The sequence below is a fragment of the Talpa europaea genome, assembly GCF_964194135.1.
Source record: "Talpa europaea genome assembly, chromosome: 12".
Lineage (NCBI taxonomy): Eukaryota > Metazoa > Chordata > Mammalia > Eulipotyphla > Talpidae > Talpa > Talpa europaea.
In genome coordinates this window covers 31,741,907-31,763,563 of record NC_140079.1, presented here as the reverse complement: position 1 = coordinate 31,763,563, position 21,657 = coordinate 31,741,907, and positions in this window count along the sequence as shown.

Genomic DNA, 21,657 nt, shown 5'->3' with positions numbered 1-21,657 from the left:
CACCAACAGTGCAGAAGAGTTCCTTTTTCTCCACACCCTCGCCAACATTTGTTGTTGCTAGTTTTTTTAATATGTGCCATTCTCACTGGTGTAAGATGGTATCTCATGGTAGTTTTGATTTGCATTTCCCTGATGACAAGTGATGTTGAACATTTTTTCATATGCCTGTTGGCCATTTGCATTTCCTCTTCAGAGAAGTTTCTTTTAAGCTCTTCTGCCCATTTTTTGACTGGATTATTTTCTTTGTTGTTGTTGAGTCTCATCAGCTCTTTGCAGATTTTTGTGATCAGTCCTTTATCATTAGTGTTGGGTGCAAAAATGTTCTCCCAGTTGGTGGGGTTTCTCTTTGTTTTTGTTATTGTCTCTTTTGCTGTGCAAAAGCTCTTTAATTTGATGTAGTCCCAGCTGTTTATCTTTGCCTTCACTATCACTGCTTTGGGTGATGTGTCTGTAAAGATGTCTTTGATGTGCAAATCACGTAGTGTTTCGCCTATATTTCCTTCTATATATTTTATGGTTTCAGGTCTTATGTCTAGTTCTTTAATCCATTTTGAGTTGATTTTTGTGTATGGTGTGAGGTGGTGGTCAAGCTTCATTCTTTTGCATGTAGCGACCCAGTTTTCCCAGCACCATTTATTGAACAAACTTTCTTTGCTCCAATGCATATTCTTTGCTCCTTTGTCAAAGATTAGTTGACCATAAATCTGTGGGTTTATTTCTGGATTTTCTATTCAATTCCATTGGTCTGTATGTCTGTTCTTGTTCCAATACCATGCAGTTTTGATGATTATGGCTTTGTAGTATAGTTTGAAGTCTGGGAGTCTGATGCCTCCATTCCCTTCTTTTTTTTTCAGGAGAGCTTTGGCTATTCGGGGTTTTTTGTGATTCCATATGAATTTCATCAATAATTGTTCTATTTCTTTGAAGAATGACATTGAAATTTTGATTGGAATAGCATTGAATCTGTATATTGCTTTTGGAAGGATGGCCATTTTAATAATGTTTATTCTTCCAATCCATGAGCAGGGGATGTCTCTCCATTTCTTTGTGTCTTCTTCTATTTCTTTTAACAGTGTTTTATAGTTTTCTTTGTATAGGTCCTTTACCTCTTTTGTTAGATTTATTCCCAAATATTTGATTTTTTTTGTTTCAATAACAAAAGGGATGGTCTTTTTGATTTCTTCTTCTTCAGATTTATTGTTTGTGTATAGGAAGGCTACTGACTTTTGCGTGTTGATTTTGTATCCTGCCACTTTACTGAACTGATTGATGAGTTGAATTAGCTTTTCTGTGGAGTTTTTGGGGTTCTCTATATATAATATCATATCGTCTGCAAATAGTGATAGTTTGACTTCTTCTTTTCCTATTTGGATTCCTTGGATGTCTTTCTCTTGTCTTATTGCCCTGGCTAGGACTTCCAGTATTATATTGAAAAGCAATGGTGAGAGTGGACATCCTTGTCTTGTTCCAGATCTTAATGGAATTGCTTTCAGCTTTTCACCATTGAGAATGATACTGGCTGTTGGCTTGTCATAGATGGCCTTTATGATGTTGAGGTATGTTCCTTGTATCCCAAGAATTTCAAGGGCTTTTATCATGAATGGGTGTTGCACTTTGTCGAAAGCTTTCTCAGCATCTATTGATATTATCATATGGTTTTTATATTTCTTTTTGTTGATGTGTTGGATAACATTGATTGATTTTCGGATGTTAAACCATCCTTGTGCCCCTGGAATGAATCCAACTTGGTCGTGGTGAATTATCTTATGGATACATTGTTGGATTCTGATAGCTAAAATTTTATTGAGGATTTTTGCATCAGTGTTCATTAGGGAGATTGGCCTGTAGTTTTCCTTTTTTGTGTTGTCCTTGTTCGGTTTTGGTATTAGTGTAATGTTGGCTTCATAAAACGTGTTTGGTATTGTCCCTTCCTTCTCAATTTTTTGGAAGAGTTTGTGAAGGATAGGCACTAATTCGTCTCTGAATGTTTGGTAGAATTCATTTGTAAATCCATCAGGTCCTGGGCTTTTGTTTTTGGGGAGGTTTTTTATTACCATTTCAATTTCGCTAATTGTAATTGGTCTGTTTAGGTGTTCTATTTCTTCTTTATCTAGCTTTGGGTGATTGTAGAGTTGTAGGAATTTGTCCATCTCCTCTAGATTGTTGAACTTGTTTCCATATAACTGTTCATAGTAGTTACTGATTATTCTTTTGATTTCTGCTGTGTCCGTTGTGATTTCTCCTCTTTCATTGATGATCCTGTTTATTTGTGCTTTCTCCCTTTTTTCCTTTGTGAGCCTGGCTAGGGGTTTGTCTATTTTATTGATTTTTTCAAAGAACCAGCTCTTGGTTTCATTGATCTTTTGGATTGTTTTTTTAGTTTCAATTTCATTTATTTCTGCTTTGGTTTTTATTATTTCTTTTCTTCTACTGGTTTTGGGGTTTTTTTGTTGTTCTTTTTCTAGATCTTTGAGCTTCGAGATTAGGTTGTTTCTTTGCGTTCTTTCTTGTTTCTTGATGTGAGCTTCTATTGCTATATATTTTCCTCTTATTACTGCTTTTGCTGCATCCCATACATTTAGGATATTGGTGTCCTCCTTGTCGTTCAATTCAAAAAATTTTTTAATTTCTTCTTTGATCTCCTCATTAGTCCAATGGTCTTCCAGTAGTGTGGTTTTTAATCTCCATGAGGTAGGAAAGTTCCTTGCCTTCTTTTTATGGTTTATTTCTAGTTTGATGCCTTCATGGTCAGAAAAGATGGTTGATATGATTTCAATCTTGGTGTATCTGTTGATGTTTGTCTTGTGCCCCAGTATGTGATCGATCCTGGAGAATGATCCGTGTGCGCTTGAGAAAAATGTGTACTCCGTTTTTTTGGGGTTTAGTGTTCTATAGATGTCTGTTAAGCCCAATTGCTCTAGGTCCTTATTTAGAGCTTTAGTTTCTTTACTTATTTTTTGTCTTGTTGATCTATCCATTGTTGATAGTGGTGTGTTGAAGTCTCCCACTACGTATGTGTTTTCTCTGATGTCTGTTTTCAGAGAGGACAACAGTTGTCTGATATATTTTGGTGCTCCTTCGTTTGGTGAGTATATGTTAATGAGTGTTATTTCTTCTTGAAGTATTGTCCCCTTGATCATAATGTAGTGACCCTTGGGGTCTCTTTTTATCTTTTTGAGTTTGAAATCTGTTTTATCTGATATAAGTATAGCTGTTCCTGCTTTCTTTTTTGGTCCATTTGCTTGTAGGATTGTTTTCCATCCTTTAACTTTGAGCCTATTTTTATCTTTTGTAGCTAAATGTGTTTCCTGGAGACAGCAAAAGGTTGGGTTTTGTTTCTTAATCCAGGCTGCAACTCTGTGTCTTTTTATTGAAGAGTTTAGTCCATTTACATTCAGAGTTATTATTGATATGTTAACATCTGTATTTGCCATTGTGTTTGTCTTTCCTTTGATTTTATTTATTTATTCTTTTAATAACTTTTTTTTTTGGCCTTCTTTCATTGTTATTCGTCCCTCTGAGGTTCTGGCTTTAGAACTCCTTGTAGTATTTTTTGGAGTGGGGGTTTAGTTGCAATGAAATTCCGGAGTTTCTGTTTGTCTGGAAAGGTCCATATTCTTTCTTCAAAGAGGAAGGAGAGCTTTGCGGGATAGAGTATTCTTGGTTGGCATCTGTTTTCTTGGAGTCTGTTGACTATGTCCCTCCACTCTCTCCTTGCCCGTAGTGTTTCTTCGGAGAAGTCTGATGTCAGCCTGATTGGTTTTCCTTTGAATGTTATCTGTTTCTTCCCTCTTGCCAGCTTCATTATTTTTTCCTTGCCCTGGATTCTTGGGAGCTTTACTATTATGTGTCTTGCTGTATTTTTCCTTTCGTCGTGGAAGTTTGGTGTTCTTCTTGCTTCTTGTATATCAATTTTCAGCTCCTTCTTCACATTTGGGAAGTTCTCTTCAATTATCTCTTTGAATATTTTCTCTGTTCCTACATCTCTCTCCTCTCCTTCTGGTATTCCTATAACTCTTATATTTCCTTTCCTCATGGAGTCAGATAGTTCCCGAAGTCTTTCTTCGTTCTTTTTCCTTCGTACTTCTCTTTCCTTTTCTGTTTTGGTTCTTTTTATTTCTATGTCTTCAAGATTACTTATTCGTTCTTCCATTTCATCTATTCTGCTTTCATTGCTTTTCCCAGAATTCTTTAGTTCTTCCATTAATTCTTTGATCTCCTGCATTTCTTTTACTTCCCTCTTTAGGGACTCAATTTCTTTCTTCTGACCATTGTTTTCCCTCTCTAGGGACTCAATTGCATTCTTCTGATCGTTGATTATTTTCCCCTTATCATTGTTTTCCTTTATGACTTCTGTTAGTTTTTTAATCACGGCAATTTTAAATTCTCTTTCTGGAAGGCTCAGAAATTCTTCCAAGTTATTGTCTTTGCAATCTGGGGGCTGGCTTTCTTTTTGTGGTGTGCTTTTTCTCTGGAGAGTTGCTAGGTTGCGTGTGGTTCTTCTCTTCCCTACTGTCTGTTTTCTAATTTGCCGTATGCGTTGGGACACTGTGTAGTTGGGACTGGCCGGCATCTTGGGTGGGCTTCTCTGTTCCCCTCTGGTTCTTCCAGGAGTCATCTGTCAGTTTCAAGCAGTCTTTACTGGAGAAAGGTCCCTGTTCTAAAATGCCAATGTAGGGACACACTCCCCTGTGCGCCTGGTCTGCCCGGCGGTGGGTTCCTGCTCCCCTCTGGGCTTGGACTGCAGGCCAGAGGGGGTCTGGCGTGGGCGAACTTCCCCCGCTCACCTCTGGCTCCTGAGGAAGCCTTCTGCAGGTAGTCTTTACTGAAGAAATGTCCCTGTTCTAAAATGGTGATGTGGGACACACTCCCTGCATGTCTGGTCTCAGGCACACTCTTCTGCGCACCTGGTCTGCCCTGGCTGTGGGTGCTCGCTCTCCCTGTGGGCTCAGACTACTTGTTCGGAAGGGGCCCGGTGTGGGCAAACTCCCCAGCTGGCCACTAGCTCCTTCAGGAGCCTCTGCTGGCTTCAAGTCGCTAGGTGGTGCCAGAGATCTCTCCTAGAGCCCTTGGGGAGCTGATTTTCCACCCCGTGGGACAGGGAGCAGAGCGGGGATGGTAGGGTACACCTCAACGGCTTTGGGGTGCTGTGTCTGCCTTGTGCCCCACCGTCGTGGGGAACCCACGCCCCTAATTTCGTGCCCCGGGTCTCTGTTCCAAAGCCCTCAGTTCCAGGACGCGGGCTGTAGCCCAGATCAGTGGGGCGGGAATGGCGCCTTTTGAATCCTGCTCCCCTGCCTGGGCGCCTTGTTCCTGCTCACTCAGGATGGGCCTCCGCCGTCTCCCCCTAATTTCGTGCCCGGGTCTCAGTTCCAAAGCCCTCAGTTCCAGGATGCGGGCTGTAGCCCAGATCAGTGGCGCGGGAATGGCGCCTTTTGAGTCCAGCTCCCTTGCCTGGGCGCCTTGTTCCTGCTCACTCAGGGAGGGCCTCCGCAGTCTTCCCCTAATTTCGTGCCCCGGGTCTCAGTTCCAAAGCCCTCAGTTCCAGGACGCAGGCTGTAGCCCAGATCAGTGGCGCGGGAATGGCGCCTTTTGAATCCAGCTCCCTTGCCTGGGCGCCTTGTTCCTGCTCACTCAGGGAGGGCCTCCGCAGTCTCCCCCTAATTTCGTGCCCCGGGTCTCAGTTCCAAAGCCCTCAGTTCCAGGACGCGGGCTGTAGCCCAGATCAGTGGCGCGGGAATGGCGCCTTTTGAATCCAGCTCCCTTGCCTGGGCGCCTTGTTCCTGCTCACTCAGGGAGGGCCTCCGCAGTCTCCCCCTAATTTCGTGCCCCGGGTCTCAGTTCCAAAGCCCTCAGTTCCAGGACGCGGGCTGTAGCCCAGATCAGTGGCGCGGGAATGGCGCCTTTTGAATCCCGCTCCCCTGCCTGGGCGCCTTGTTCCTGCTCACTCAGGGAGGGCCTCCGCCGTCTCCCCGCAAGCCTAGGTCACAGGCGCGGGGACCTGGGCAGCTGCGATCCGGTCCGGATCCGCGCCGCTTTCCGCACGCAACCTTACCGGGCGGCCGGGGCTGTGTGCTGGTGCTGGTCTCCTCCTGGGGGGCGTGGCTCTCTTTAATGGCGCCTGGAGCTCACCTCCGCGGCGGATCCTGCAGGGTTCGCCTCTCCCGTTCACGGGGTGTGGTGGCTGCAATAGTTCCTTTCCACTCACAGTCCCACTTGCTGCGTCCGTTTTTCTTGTTGGCCGTTTTGGTTTGTTGTTTCCCTCCTTTCTGCCGGTCGGAGAGTGCCGACTTTGTGGGCGGGGGAGGGGAGCAGGGTTCTGCGCTTCCCTCCCTTCTCGTCCTCTTTTATGGCAACTTTCTTCTTCGGGCAGTTTGCTGGAGTCACCCGTTTATCTTCCGTGTCCCAGTTCTCACTGGGACCTGCCGCTTTTCCTCCCTATTAACTTTTTTTAATGGGAGATCTTACTCGCAGCGTCTCCTCGCCGCCATGTTGCTCCGCCCCCCCGGTAGTATAAAAAATTTTTAAGATGAAAAAATATGTTCACTCTGTATCATAAATTATATAAAGAAAATAAGACACTCTTTATACTATTTTTGATAATTTATTTTTACAAAGAAAAATATTTAATTTTCAATGTTTCTAATGTTTAAAATTACAGTATACTAAATAAATATCTATTTTACTGTTTTCACTTTCCTGTACATTAATATAATAATCAATGGTAAGAAAGTTAATATTTTGATAAATATTCTTATGGTATTGGAAACATAATTTTCCTATTATTAATATCACTTTATATGTGTCCAGTCATTTTTATGATCCTATATTGTCATGAAAATTAAGGACTGTAGTTATATTTTTTTGATTAGCATTTTGTTTAATTGATATTCAATGTTAATGTTCCATATGGTCAAAATCAGTTGCAAATCTTTGTAATGAGATTTTATGTACTTCTTTATGAATACCTTCTCAGATAGGGTTGCCAAATACTTTTTTATTTTTTATTTTTCTTCAATGCAAAACTGCCACATTTATTTTATTTTATTTATATATTTTTACGTAATTTTTCATTTTTGCACAATGTATGCATTTTTCATCTTGGTTATAGTCCCTATACAATTCCCACCCCCGCAAATGCATTTTTAAAGGAAATAATGCATTGGAAAAACAACTTATTTTATATATACTTAGTCATGTTTTTGTGGTTCTTCTTGGGTCTCATAGAAGTCAGTATTCATATGGTATCATTCTTCAGTATTCCTGATATACTGATAAAAAATTCTTCCAATTTTATTTTATTTAGATATGTTATACTTCATTCTAATTTTTGAAGGATATTTCAGTGAATATAGAGTTCTAGGTTGAGAGACAATTCAGCACTTTAAAGATGTTCTGAGACTCCCTTGGAGGCGCCTGGGGTTTAGTTGCAGCACTTGAAGCTCTCCGCAGCTACTGCAGCAACAATTTGATCCCCGGCCAGGGAGATAACACACATGGCTCAACAGACCTTTCCTGACTTGCCCGCTGCTCCCCTCAGCAGTGTATTTCAGTCAATTACCCTGTTTTGTTCCCCACTCTGTCGCTGGTGAATCCTCTCACCTCCCTACAACTCTGGCCTGTATCCCAATTCTTGTATGCATAAATAAATAAATCTTTTAAAAAAATACAGATGATGTTCCATTGTCTTCTGGCTTGAGTTGTTTCTAAATTTGAAAAAATCGATAATTTATATGGTTTTCCCCTGTTTGTAATATTCAACTTCCTTACCACCGCTGCCCGCTATTCTTCTGTAGGTGTGCCACTTTCTCCTGTCTGAGTCTTTGCTTTGCAGATTCTAGCCTCTTCAGCAATCTAAAGTCTGAACTCCACATCTTTAATTCAGTAGTGCCAGTATGGGCTCTTGTGGTACTAATATAGTGAAATTATCTGCAGGCCACCCTAACGTAATCATGGGGCACCCTTTATGAGTTTTCCTTTGCTGAAAGATGGGGTTTGGAAATGCCTGTTGTCCAATGCCTGAAAATATTTTTGTAATACATTTCACTTAGTTTTTGTGGTTATTTAAGGTGGTAGGGCTAGTCCATTGTCAATATGTCTTATTCAGATAGGAGTCTCATATTCCTTTTGAATTAGTAGATGCCTAAAGATTAGAGGCCAAACACAGGGAAGATGAAAACTACTATGACTAATCCTGGTCTCTGAAATGTCACCTATGTGGCAGCTCCTCATCTCTTGTCATTGATTTTCTACTCAGTTGTTCCTCTATCAATATGACATTAACACTTAGAGCATGTTTTTGGTAATATTTATGAACATATGTGAATTTCATCCTAGTGTTTAGTGAACCCAGGAATAAACTCTGATTTTCGTATTCTATATGGTCACTGCACCGTTTCATGAGAATATTAGCATGACAAAACAAAGAAATAAAGACAAACAAAACCATATTTTCTTAGTTCTAAAGTGCATACACATTACCACTCTTATTTTAATGGTTCTGAAATGCTAATGTATCTTACAAGAGATGTTTATATTTTTCTACCATAAAAAGCTAAAACAAAACTGATGATTTGTCTTAAAACCAATGAAATTAAAAATCAAGAGAAGATGTAACATAGTCATCTAATAATTTGCCCTTCACTCCATTGCTATTTCATCTGGCCCCAAGTTTCCAAATACTTTTCCATATAGTATCAATATAAACTTCTTCTTTTCTTCACAGATGATAAAACAATAAGAAATTGATGTGTTTTATTTTTAGCAGCAGTAGCTTTAAGAAACACATTGGAGAAATAGCTTGACTTCAGCCTGACTAAGATGTTGAAATGAATTTGTAATATAAAATCTGAGAAAAATCTTTTAAAAATTTCATTAAATTATAGGTTATAACATGATGATGAAAATGATGATGATAGCAGTGAATTATCTAGGAATAGGCAAACTGACCTGAAGATTCTTGGAGGACTTATTTTGAACTCTTATTTTAAATTCCCAAATTCATGATATGAATTCCCCCTTATCACTAGGGATCACCTGACCCTTACAGATTAGCTGAAATTATGACAGTTTATTATGTAAGATTAATTATTGACATATTGTTCACCTACCATGGAACATTTCCCATCACATCATCATTTCTTGTTTAAGGAAAGAAATGTTTCTTCTATCTTGACATGTCTATCATTGCATGCCTGAGCTAATTATCTCTATGGGCTCGGTTTAACTCCCCAAACTAATAGATTATTATCATGCCCTTTGGAAATGATGCATGCCACACTTATGCAGCTGTGTGCCAAAAGTGAAACTTTTTTTGAAATCTTCATCAGCTCATTTTACTGGCAATTACATATTGTATTAAAAAAAATATTTGCACACATGATACCCTGTCAGCATATGCTAAGGCCATATGTACCTATATATAAAGTAGATAAATATATAGTCATAGGTAAAGTCATACATCTATGATGTGCAATATGTGCCATGGCTAATATGCGTGCAATGAATTTGCTCTTTTATGTAACTTAAGGTTAGTGGTGATCATCACCTGATCTCTTAGTTGAGATCTAAGATGATCTATTTCTCATCTGTTTATCTCTAATTTTTCTCTCAGTCAGGTTCAAAATTTAATAACTCTTCCCTCCTTTTGTCTGTGTTTTCTAATCTAAACCCTTAAGGCATGTAAGTAGCTAACAGGAGAGATAAGTTGCATTTTTTCTATAATTGGCAAAGCTAGGGTACTTCATTTTCATTACAACTTTAAATCTGCCAAAACTATCCTGCTGGCCTAGAAACACAGGACAAAACATTATCAGGGAGGATTTCATCTGAACCAGCAGCTTTGTCGTTCATCTCTTCCATGGAGAACCTGGACTAGCCATTCAGAGCTGGAGCTACCAACTGGAAAATGACAGGTTTGGAATTAACATCCAACCTTGCCCACAAATGTTCCCTGGTCCTCAGGGCCCCTTGAGCACTATCTTTTTTCCTGTCTCCAAGAATTATACCCATGGCTTGGTCCAATTGATGTGTTGAATGATTGATGATGTTTTGAAGCTGGCATGAAAATGGGCTGAGTGAACTGGGCACTATCTACATGGCAAATGGCCCTTCTGAGCATGTTTTAAGTTCTATTTCTCTTAAAAATTCTTCTGGACCCAAGAAATTAAGATTCTTGATGTTTTAAAAAAAATGTATGTGGTAGTCACAGCATATGAAAAATTGGTTGGATAAAGAAGGCGGTCACCCAGGAGGTCTGGGAAGCCAACTGCAACCCACCGTTCTAATATTTGGCTGCTTAGATTCCAAGTCCTATGGGTTATTTTTTCAGTCTTGGAGACCTTTATATCCCGATGGTTCCTAGTTGCTTATATGCAGTGTGTTCTCTTTATTCCCCTGGCAGACATTTTCTCACACATTTGGAGGTTAAAAGGAAGGGGAAAAATACTCTCTGAAACATAAACCCCAAACTAAAAAACATAAGCAGGAAATGTTGAACCTGGGAGCCCAGTTACTGTAGCAACTCGGGTTTGCCAAGTTCCTCTCTCAGAGAGCCGGACCTTTGCGTGAATTGGTTGCTTCTCGGATGGGCCTCAACTACCAGTATGTGGTTGCAGCCAAGTGCATTGAAAGGGAAAACTGGATTTGGCATGGCCCTCTCTCCTGGGAACTTCATCTACATGAGAGCGACTGATTCCTTTGTTTGAATCCTTCTCCAACCCCTATCCTCTCTCTGTGGAAGGTAGAGAAGGTTACATGCTTCTTGGCCATAGTACTTGAGAAAAGACTTAGGAAAGAGGTAAAGAATTATCTGGTCTCCATGAGAAGTCTCTATAGGGCCTTGGTAATGCAGTTTTGTGATGCTGAATTTCTTCCCCACAAACATTTCAGGCATTTTCTTTCCAGGGACAGGAAACCATAGTAAGTGTTAGAAATACAAATCAGAGCAAATGATATCTTGCCCTTCAGGTTCTAATGGTCTCACTGAAAAACCAAGGTGCATATCAGGTAGCAAATGATAAACACTACATTTTCAGAGGAGCTAGAAGAAATGGGAGGCAGGTGACTGGTCAATCTAAGGAGATGCCACAGAGAAGGTGGAACTAGAGTGGAAAGAATTCAGTGACTGGCCCAGAGGTGCTTTCTCAGCATAACATTTTAAATGCAGAATGGAGCTGACAAGGCCTGACTGGCTGTTGGAGAGTCCTGTAGGGCCATTATGGAAATAAGGCGAGATAGCAGTTGGGGTTCAATTCAGGAGTGCCTTCAAAGTAAGACTAAAGAATTAGTGCAGTAACACTGAAAGTGTTTTTCTTGTTTTTAGCAAAGAAGGAAATTGATGAAAATAAGCTTTTCGGAAATTTAACCTGCATGGTAAAGGGCTACAAACTAGAAAGAAAAGAACCAAGAAAGAGAGATCACATGCTACTTTGTTAGTTTGATTTTATTTACTCTTTTTTAAAGCTTATTCTTCTCTGAATGCTTCACAGAGAAGGTAGAACCATTTGTAAGCCAAATTCTTTCTATTTTTATGAAGCAAACTGTAGTCCATTAGACATGTCTTTGGTTTGTCTGTAACAAGGTCCACCATCACCTGTTAAAAAGCGCTTTCTACTCTTGCATTGACGTTCCTTATCTAAGAAAATGGAAGCTTGGCATTTTTCTCTAGGAGGAAGTTGCAACCATAGTAAGTGTTAGAAATACAATGACTTAACTCCATTAAGCCATTCCTCCTCACTAGCCATGCAGAGGCCATCTCTCACTAGGAGATGGACACCCGTGTTCTCTCTTTGTGAGAGACTTTGGAAGTGAGGACTGCAGGAACCCGCTGTCATTATTTCAGATAAGCCCTATGAGTTCTCTTGTCACAAGCCCATTATAGATTTTATGTAAAAGAAACATGTTATCATTATTGTATGACTGCTAGTACTAGTGAGAATATTGTATTTCAATTCTATGATATTTTTTATTTTCCAAGTACTTCGGAATAAATAATAAAATTCTCTAAACATCTACCAACTGTGGTAAAGACCAGTATGAATTAATGGTACATCTAAATTCTAAAATGTGCTTTTTAAAAAGGAATGTGATTAACAGAAAAAAATCGAATTCAAGTAGTAGTGTTGGGGGGAAGCTACCTGCTGGTGCAGAGGAACAGCCCCTCCTTTATCTTGAGAGAAGTGTTGACATAGAGCCACTCAAATAAATAACAGTTGTCTCTACTGACACAAGAGGCAGGAACAGGCAGGACACTTTCCTGTTCACGGGAGACATGAGAGGCCATCACTGAACACCATCACTGAACACCCGGTGATACTGTCCAGCTGTTCCTTCCTTCACCTCAATCCCAACTATTCTAGCTGACACTGTGTGTCTTGCGAGCATGTCAGATATTACAATGGAGGGAGAGCAGATCCAGGAGGCATGAGGGTCAGAGCAGAGCAGGAGAGGTGTTTTAATGTTAGTCAAGGAATCAGTGCGATACTGCACATTTATTCCAAACTTAGAGCATTGCTTTCACACATATATGGCTGTGATCCAACTAATAAAGGTCCTTAGGGGAACGAAGTTACTAAAAAATAATAATTTTTATGACCTCTGTTTCAGTTAATCATCATTAAGAACCCAATGGAGTAGCTATTATTACTCCAACAGAATAGGTGAAGGAATGGATACGCAATATCGAGTAACTTTCTGAGATTACACAGCTAGTGGGCATGAAGAAAAAGATCAAATGCATATCTGACATGCCATGTGATTTTGCCTATTCAGTGGGCATGTTCCTAAAGAAGAATTTATAATTAATATATCAAATGCACTTAAATAAATGCTCAAAGAGCCGGGTGAGGTTAAGACATATTGTATTCTCACTGGAAGTAAAATATTTTCTGTCATACAGGAAATTGTACGTTCAAAATGACATAGTAACCAGGCAGGAAATAGAAATGTATAAATTGGGTGAAAGATCATGGGAAATTATAAGATCTGGGGGGAACTAGAGCATCTGGCCCTGTTAAAGATGGCAAAATCAATACTTTCCCAAGCACCGTGTGGTTAACCAAAACATTTTAGTTTATTATAAAACACCCTAACTTTTCAATTAATGAGTGTATAGAATCATCACATGTATTTTTTCCCATTATACTTGTTAAAATAACCGGAACCTTGTACAAGTATGAACTTGCTAGGACCAAATCAGAGAAGATTTTGTTTTGTTTTGTTTTCAATTTAGCTGCAGAACAACGAAGTGAGATTCCAGGAGAGGGTTATAAGACTGAGTGTAGCATTCGGCTGACTTAGAGGTGGACCAGTCTACGTAGTGGCTTCATCATGAATTGATATCAAGGCTCAGAATGTTTGAGGTCCAGATTGCAATGGGAATTCTCAAATCAGACATAGAAACAGAGATGCATGTGTGACTGGGTAGAAGTTGAACAAACTTTGGAAGTTAAGGCACCCTATTCCCTACACAGCATGGTAGAACAAATGTGTATGATTTTCTGAATCATGGAAAAATTCTTAAGGGATTCTAATAATCAATACTTCTAAATATAAAGAGGTGCTTACTTCTTTATGAAAAAAAAAAGACATTACATATGTAATGTCTGATGCATATGTAAAGTGGTAGAGTCACTGTAGTCTATGGATTCTTCAAAATTTTGAACATGGGGTTACCAGCAATTTTGCTCCTAGGTGCATACACCAAAGAATTAAAAAAATGACTTGTTCAAATAACAACTTGTATGTGAATAGAGGTCCATTCACAATAACCAAAAGGTGAAGACAATCCAATTGTCCATCAATAGACAAGTTGATAAACACATGTGGCATTACCCTATAACAACTATTATGGGATGAAACATTATTTGGTCATAAAAGGCACAAGGTACTGAAACATGGGACAACATCCATGAACCTTGAAATTATTGTGCTGTGAAAGAAATCAGTCACAAACCCACATATTACATAACTCCTTTCATGTAAGTGTCCAGAAGAGAGAAATCTGTAGAGACAGAAAACAGATTAGTAGTTGCTTAAGGCTGGGGATGCTGGGGGAGTAAGAAGTTGGTAGCTAAAGGGTGTGGGATTTTCTTTTTGTCATGATAAATATGTTCTAAAGTTGACTGTGGTGATGGTTGCACATACCTGTAAATATACCAAAAAATACTGATTTGTGAGATTTAAATGAGTACATTACATGGTAAGTGAATTATATCTCAATTTATTTTTTTTTAAGAATGTTAGTGTCTCTTGGGCAATACATTCCATCTTCAGCAGCCCCACATCCCTTGTTTCAGGTGTGTGTGGCACTGGCTGATTATGATAATGGCCTGTGCCTGGGTGACACCTTTCTTTCAAGGATGTCAAACAGTTTGCAAACACTAATTAAGCCTGTACTGCTGGCAGGTTGGTAAACATTGTTTTACCACTCAAACATTCAGGGTAAGCTGCTCTGGGGATCCTGTGTTGGTGCAACTGATGTACCCCCCCCCCCTTCTGCCTACTGACTGACTCTAGAGCATATTAGAGGTTGTAAGAAGGGAACTCATACCTATTAAATGTCTACTATGCATTTCCCATTGTTGCAGGACATCCTATGAGCACCAAATGTCATTTCACCCTCATATCAACTTTAGAAGTAAGAATTGGCTCGATGTTTCTTGAGAGAAAATTGACATACAGAGAAACTGAGTGTATCAGTGAGGATTCTTAGTTCCAACCCATAGATGACAATCCTTACTAGTTTAACCAGAAAAGGGATTTATTATAAGGATACCTGACAATACTCAGATTTGAAGCATAAATAAAGAGGAATGAGAAAACCAAGAACACAGCAGACTGTATTATTATATCCTACCCCCAGAACCCTGTCCCCAAAGCTCCACTGCAGATGTTGCCAACTCTGGATGTTTGGGGTCAATTTCCTAGAGTCTTAATTAAATTAAAGCTACCTATGAGTACTCTTACTATCCCTATACAGTTGACCCTTGAATGACACGGGGTGGTGACCCCATAACTTTTGACTCCCTCCAAATTTAACAATAGCTATAGGGGATGGGTTTCAGGTTCCCTGGCAGTTGTAAGGGATTGGTTTCAGATATCTCCCAAATTCAAGACCCTTAAAACTGGTCTTCCCTATCCACAGGGTACCCATTTCCATGTTCAACCAATGGACATCCAGAATTGACTGAATCTGTGAATGCAGAACCCATCAATATGGAGGGCCAACAATAGTTATTGGAAAAAATCCTCATATAAAAGTGTAGTTCACTTTTATAAGAGTCACCATTCTAAGTTCATGTACCCAATTTGCTAAACTTGAGTCACTCTGATGTGCTGTATGGTCAAGTTGCAGAGAGAGGGACTCATCCTCCAATTTACCTTTTTTGTAGGGGAGGAATAGTCTACCCTGGCATTCCCTTGGATGGGTGAAGTTCAGATTCTGGGAATCCAAAATGTCACAGAAGATGTGAATGCAAGTCTTCTGATTGAGTTTAATGTTCTTTCTATTGTACAACTTGTAAATCAAGTTTTATATTACCCCACTAAAGTGCACTTACTGTATTGGCTACCTGTGCAGGTGCTGGCAATGTGAAGGAAAATCCACACCCTCTGCCTCATTAGGCTGTTGGAGGGTGGTGAAGGAGAGACACCCTGACGATGTAGTGTGACCTATGGCGGTCTCTCCTCCAAATTGTGCCAGCATCCAGGAGGGGCTCATATCCCACACCTGAAGGACTCAGAACAAGGCTTTTTGAAAAGGCAGTATAGAACAGTCTGTGGACTGGCTTAGGGCCCATTCCTAGCTTTTGACTAACTCTCTCCCCTGTAGAGTATGTGGTTTCCTCTTTCCTATTAAGTATTTGCTAAAAGCATAAATAACCATTTTAACCACATGTCATTTAAATCAGTTAAATGAGAGTAGATTTATTACTCTTAATAAAAAGGATGCTTATAGTGAGAGCTCTATACATGTCAGTAGAGATGGGTTCTCGATCACAGTGGCTTCATCAAATTGTCAGTGCCTCATCTTGCATTGATTTCATTCATTCATTCAGTCATTTACATATTCAGTAGATTTTCCTTGGCCATCTACTGTGTGCTGAGCCTGGTTCTAGCCACTGAAGATTCACAGTGATTAAGACAAAGTCCTCTTATAATGTAGTGGGGGGAAGGCAGACAATAGACAAATACATTATGTCAGGTTCTGATAAATATTATGACAAAAACTGAAGCTGGGTGAGCAGCGGGACGGCCAACTTCCCATCACACCACTCCACTTCTTAGAGCCAGAAAGATATTTCACTAACGACTGTGTCCTTTTATTGAAGCCACAGTTGGAGCATGATGGGCAGCGATGTGTTGGTATTTAGTGGTGCAGCTCATTCTGAAAAAGCAGCTGTCACTGAGCTATGTGTCAAGCCAACACTCCGGGTTCAAGGGCTGGTATTCCATGGCTAATATTAGGGACCAGCCAAGAGAACTAGGGGAAACAGAGGGAGTCTGGTCTTATTTCTGGGCTGGTCAGGGATCAAATTGCATTGTCTTTGGAACCTGACACAATCAGGAGACTCAGACTGGAATCTTGGACTGAGAATGCAAACTCTCTTGAACTCAGTCTAGCTTGGAACATCTGGACTTGGTAACTCTTTTCTTCTTCACTTTCCTCACCAGCATGTCACAGTAACTACTGCCGTAGACACTGGTGTGCAAAGGAGAATTAGATTGGCTCCTGCCCTAAAGTTGCTCACAATCTGTTGGTTAAGAATGATCAATAAAGGCCTCCCCTGGTGGTGCAGAAGTTGAGCGCTGGACTGTGAAGCTCCCCACAGCCTCTGCAGCCCCGGTTCAATTCCCGGCCATTGGCGAGGGTCCCACATGGCGCGACAGACCTCTCCTGCCACGCCCGCTGCTCCCCTCAGCAGTATACTTCGTCAGTCTGCCTGTTCTGTTCCCCACTCTGGCTCTGGTGAATTCTCTCTCCCTCCCACGCTTCTGACTATACCCAGTGCTTGTATAAATAAATAAAATATTTAAAAAAAATAAAAAAATAATGATCAATAAGCTGATTACTAAATATAGTAACTTGAGGGTTGTGATAGAGATTTATCTTTTCACTTTTAGAAATTTTTTTAAAAATCAGAAGCTTATCATTTTCTTTTTTTTTTTAAGATTTATCTACCTATGCATACAAGAAAGAACTGGGGTACATGTCAGAGGTGTGTGGGGGTGATGAGAGAATTCACCAGAGACAGAGTGGGGAACAGAACAGGCGGATCTACTGAAATACACTGCTGAGGGGAGCAGTGGGCAAGCCAGAGAGGTCTGCTGCACCATGTGGGTATCTCCTTGGCTGGGGATTGAACTTGTGCTGCAGTGGCTGCGGACAGCTTCATAGGTTGTGTCTCAACCCTTTGTGCCACCAGGGAGGCCCAGAAGCTTATCATTTTCACTTTGATTTCCTGTTAGAGTTTACAGATGCTTCACCAACCCTTCATCAAGAAAAAATAAGTGACCTCAGCCTCCTAGTTCTATATTTCTCCATAAGCGTCAATTATCTAGTTCAGTTGTCTCACATACATGTGCCCGCAAAGCCCAGTTAGTTGACATGAAAGCCTGAAGGGGCTTGGAGGGAAGGGTGGGTGATGGGGCACATGATGGGCTGCTTTTTTTCCAACTGGGGTGGCTGCTACTCAGAGCAGGCAGATTGTTGCTGGGCTGACGTACACATCCAATGGTGCCAGGTCTTGTAAGTTTTCAAGAGAAACTGGGTTTTATGTGAAATCTCTGATTTTTAAATGTTAGCAACTAACTTAAAAAAAAATGCAGTGCCAATGAATTTCTTCTTGGACTGGATAGTCCGGAATGATCGCAGTTAGTGTGGTAAGAGAAAGGTTTGTAGGAACTCCTGATGATGGGTGTGAAGAATGGCAGAAATGCCTGGAGTCATCAAATAGCTCTCATCACTGAATAAAGCCTTTGTTTTGGAGAGACAGAAAGGGAAACTCAAATACTTGTCATTTGCTTTCTTCTCTTTGTTATTGCAAAGCACTTCGCAGTATTTTGAAGAAAAACAACTCAACTAAACAACACTATTTCTCTCTGAAGATGAAAGAAATTTCAGTGCACATCCACTGGAGACTGACCATTTCCCTGAAGCCCCCGAAACCCAAACCAAATGAGCTATTAAGCATCGGATTCTTCTTTGCAGAAGCAAACAAGCAGGGGGCTGGAGGCTAAAGGGCATTGGCTATCCCGGGATAGGGTACTCTTCCAACACCCAAACTCCTGGTTCTTTTACTCTGAGAACCCTCTCTCCCCTTGTTTCTTTCGCCCAAACAATGCAAGTAGGAACATCTAGGGTAAGAGACTGCCTTGGGCTGCACCCCTTTCTTGACTCTGAGCAACACAGAATATGTCTGTATCTGGCAGCTACTGCCCGAGACAGGGAAACACACTTGACCTTGGATTATTTGAAATATAGCTGGTGTGACCTTCCTTGGAAGATAAGTAGGGCATGAGCCACTGTGAGCAGCAGAGTCTCCACAGGAAATGGGGTGCCGTGTGGCGAGCCAGGCTTCCAACCCGGGGCCCTGCTCCTTTGGCAGGCTGTGCTCCCCAGACTGTCGATGGGTGCCAGCTGCCCTTTTGCTTTCCACCAGTCAATGGCTATAAATACAGTCACATTTCCCACATACTGTATTTATGTTTCAGAAAATGTCTGCGTTGCATACGTAATGGAGGAGATATAATTATAATATTTCAAAACTGGCCAAATTTCGTGAAATATAAAATAACAGATGGCACCATACAATATTGGTGCGGTGCGCTTCATTTAAATCATAACTTGGGCCTGAAAATGTTCCCATTTGGTGCGGGGTGGTGAGGAGAGTGTATGTGCTGGGAGTCAGGGGGTGGCGTGGTTCCCCTTCTCGTCCCCTCCAAGCTTTTCAGGGATTGTTCTCAATCCCTGGTAGCCTCAAATTTGGTCTTTATGCTGCCTGGTGTTTCCTTTAGCTGGAGAATAGGAAGCCTGACTGGTAAACTCGAGGTATGGCTTGGACATTGGCAACTCATTAGATGATGGACCCCACTAATGTGGGTGGCATTGACTCCTCACTGCCGCCCCTTCTTATTTAATCACCAAGAAGCTGTTGCTGAAGCTTAAACCTTCAGATACTCATCCCCAGCAGCAACAATTATACTAGATGTTCCAGTGCAGTTGTAGGTCATGCATCACAGAGAATTAGCAGGTAGAACCTGCCATGTTTCCACCCCATCGCTTGTGCTCACTTTCACTCAAATCCAACCCGCCCTGAGATCTCATTGATTCTCACAAGACTCGTGGGACATCCGAGTTTAAGTGTGAAATTAAGTAAACTCAATGGCATAGACTTGCCAGAAAGAAGATCAGACCAAGTAAGAGACACTCTGTTGTGTATGCTGCCAAACAAAATGTTTGTTTGGCTCAGAGATTTAGCTCGATCAGGAGGTCCATAGACACTTAGGATAATCCAGTCTCTCCAAGCAGTTGCATTTGGATTCCTCCTTCCCCTACCCCCTCACCCCTAGCTCAACTGCTCTTCCCATTTCACCAAGGAAACCATAAAATTTAGCGATAAGGTTTCATATTCCTGAATTGTTCATGAACAGTTAGGCTAAGGAGCATGAATGCCTGTTGCTAGTCCTCCAGCTTCTATAACTCAGTCTTCATTGAATCAAATGGCAGCAGAGTCATTCCCACCTGGGCTTCTGTAACGACGCTGAGACTCCTCTGGGTGCTGATCGCTCTTTCCCTGTTCTGTCCTTACCGAGAATGAGACACTGAAAACCTGTTGGAGAAGTTGGAAGCATTGAAAATGCTGCCTTTAAATTAATAGCATGAGGAGAGTCAAAAAGCAAAGGCATCTCGTTTTTACTCTCTCTTTTCAGAGTACAAACTCACAAAAGGTCTAAATTAGCCTTGAACTGTTTTCTCTCTATAGATTATAATGTGTCATTCTCTTCTTGAATTTTCTTTTCTGACAGGCTTTCTAATCAAAGTTGGAGAAATGAGTCTAAACTGTTGCTATGATAATGTGCTAGGAAAACAGAAATCCTTCTCTCAATGCCAGTGCTAGAGCCTTTACATTTTAATGGAGAGGGGAGGACAGGGAAGGATTACATAATGGCCCAAAGGAGCTTAGAGAAAGGGGGGGACTGAATTCTATTTGAGGCAAGCGGGTAGAAGCCGGGGCTTTGGTCTCTGATTTCTCTGTATTTAGCTGGAAAAGCACCACGTTACCATGAAGAGTAAAATGAATCAGTAGGGATGCTTTTGGATTCAGCATTTGCCCTTCTGAAGGAAGTTGATTTCTACAGCTTTTGCCAGTCACAGATACTTGGAAACCTGTGTGTCAGAAAGTCATTGATCTTTTCTTTTTTAAGATTTATTTATTTATGCATACAAGAACTGGGGTACAGTCCAGAGTGTGAGAGGATTTACTAGAGACAGAGTGGGGAACAGAACAGGTGGACTGACTGAAATACACTGCTGAGGGGAGCAGTGGGCGAGACAGGAGAGGTCTGCTGCACCATGTGGGTTACCTCCCTGACTGGGGATCAAACTTGTGCTGCAGTGGCTGCCGATAGCTTGATAGTGCTGCAACTTAACCCCTTGTGCCACCAGGAGGCCCAGAAAGTCATTGGTCTTTGACCTGATCTGGTCTCTCCGAGAAGTGGACTAGTCCTGATGCTCTAACTCTTCTAGGTAGACCATTTAATGATTGGGGATAATGGATTTCAGCTCAATATAAAGAATATCCCAATCATTTGAGTGGACCAAGTTTGGAAAAAACTATCTCAGGAGCTCGTAAATTACCCATCAATGTAGGAATTCAAGTTAAGCCTGGGCGGAATGGGTGGTGGTATAGTAGAAGGAATTCTCAGTGTGTGGTCTCAGCATCAATGACTCCTGGAAATTTATTAGTAATGCAGACTCTCAGGCCACACCTGTGACCTAATGAATCAGAAATTTGAATTTTTCAAGATCTTCCAAGGGATTTGAATGCACAGCAGAGTCTGAGAAGCCCTGCTATATAGGGCTTTAAAAAAAAAACAAAAAACAAAAAAACTTCAGATATATTTCTAATTCTAAGTGAATTATGTGAGCATGGGATATGCTTCACCATGAACATATGACTTGTTTTGGCACCCTGCACCCACTCAATTAGAGAAAACACACAGAGGATTTGATAAGACTCCCTAGGACTCTTTCACTTGGATACATGTATTTAATTTAATGGAATCATGGAATTTTCCTCATCTTCTGTCTTCACCCGAATTTGCCAAGTGTGCTCAAATGCACACAGGTTATTTCTTTACCTTCAAACATTGAAGGATCCCATGAAAATCATAGCATCTTAACTAGATGGGGCAAATGTTTTAAGACATTATTACTAATTAAGCTATTAATGTTAATTAGTGCATCAATTTAGTATCAGAGAGCAAGGTTTATCATCTTTGTATCCATACTACTTTGTATGTTGCCTGACAAATACTAATATATAATTTATTTTCTGTGTTAGCTCTAGCCAAAATGGATGTAGGGTGGCTTTGTCTCTTCAAATACACACATTTTTGTTTTTGTTTTATAACATTTATTTTATTTATTTATTA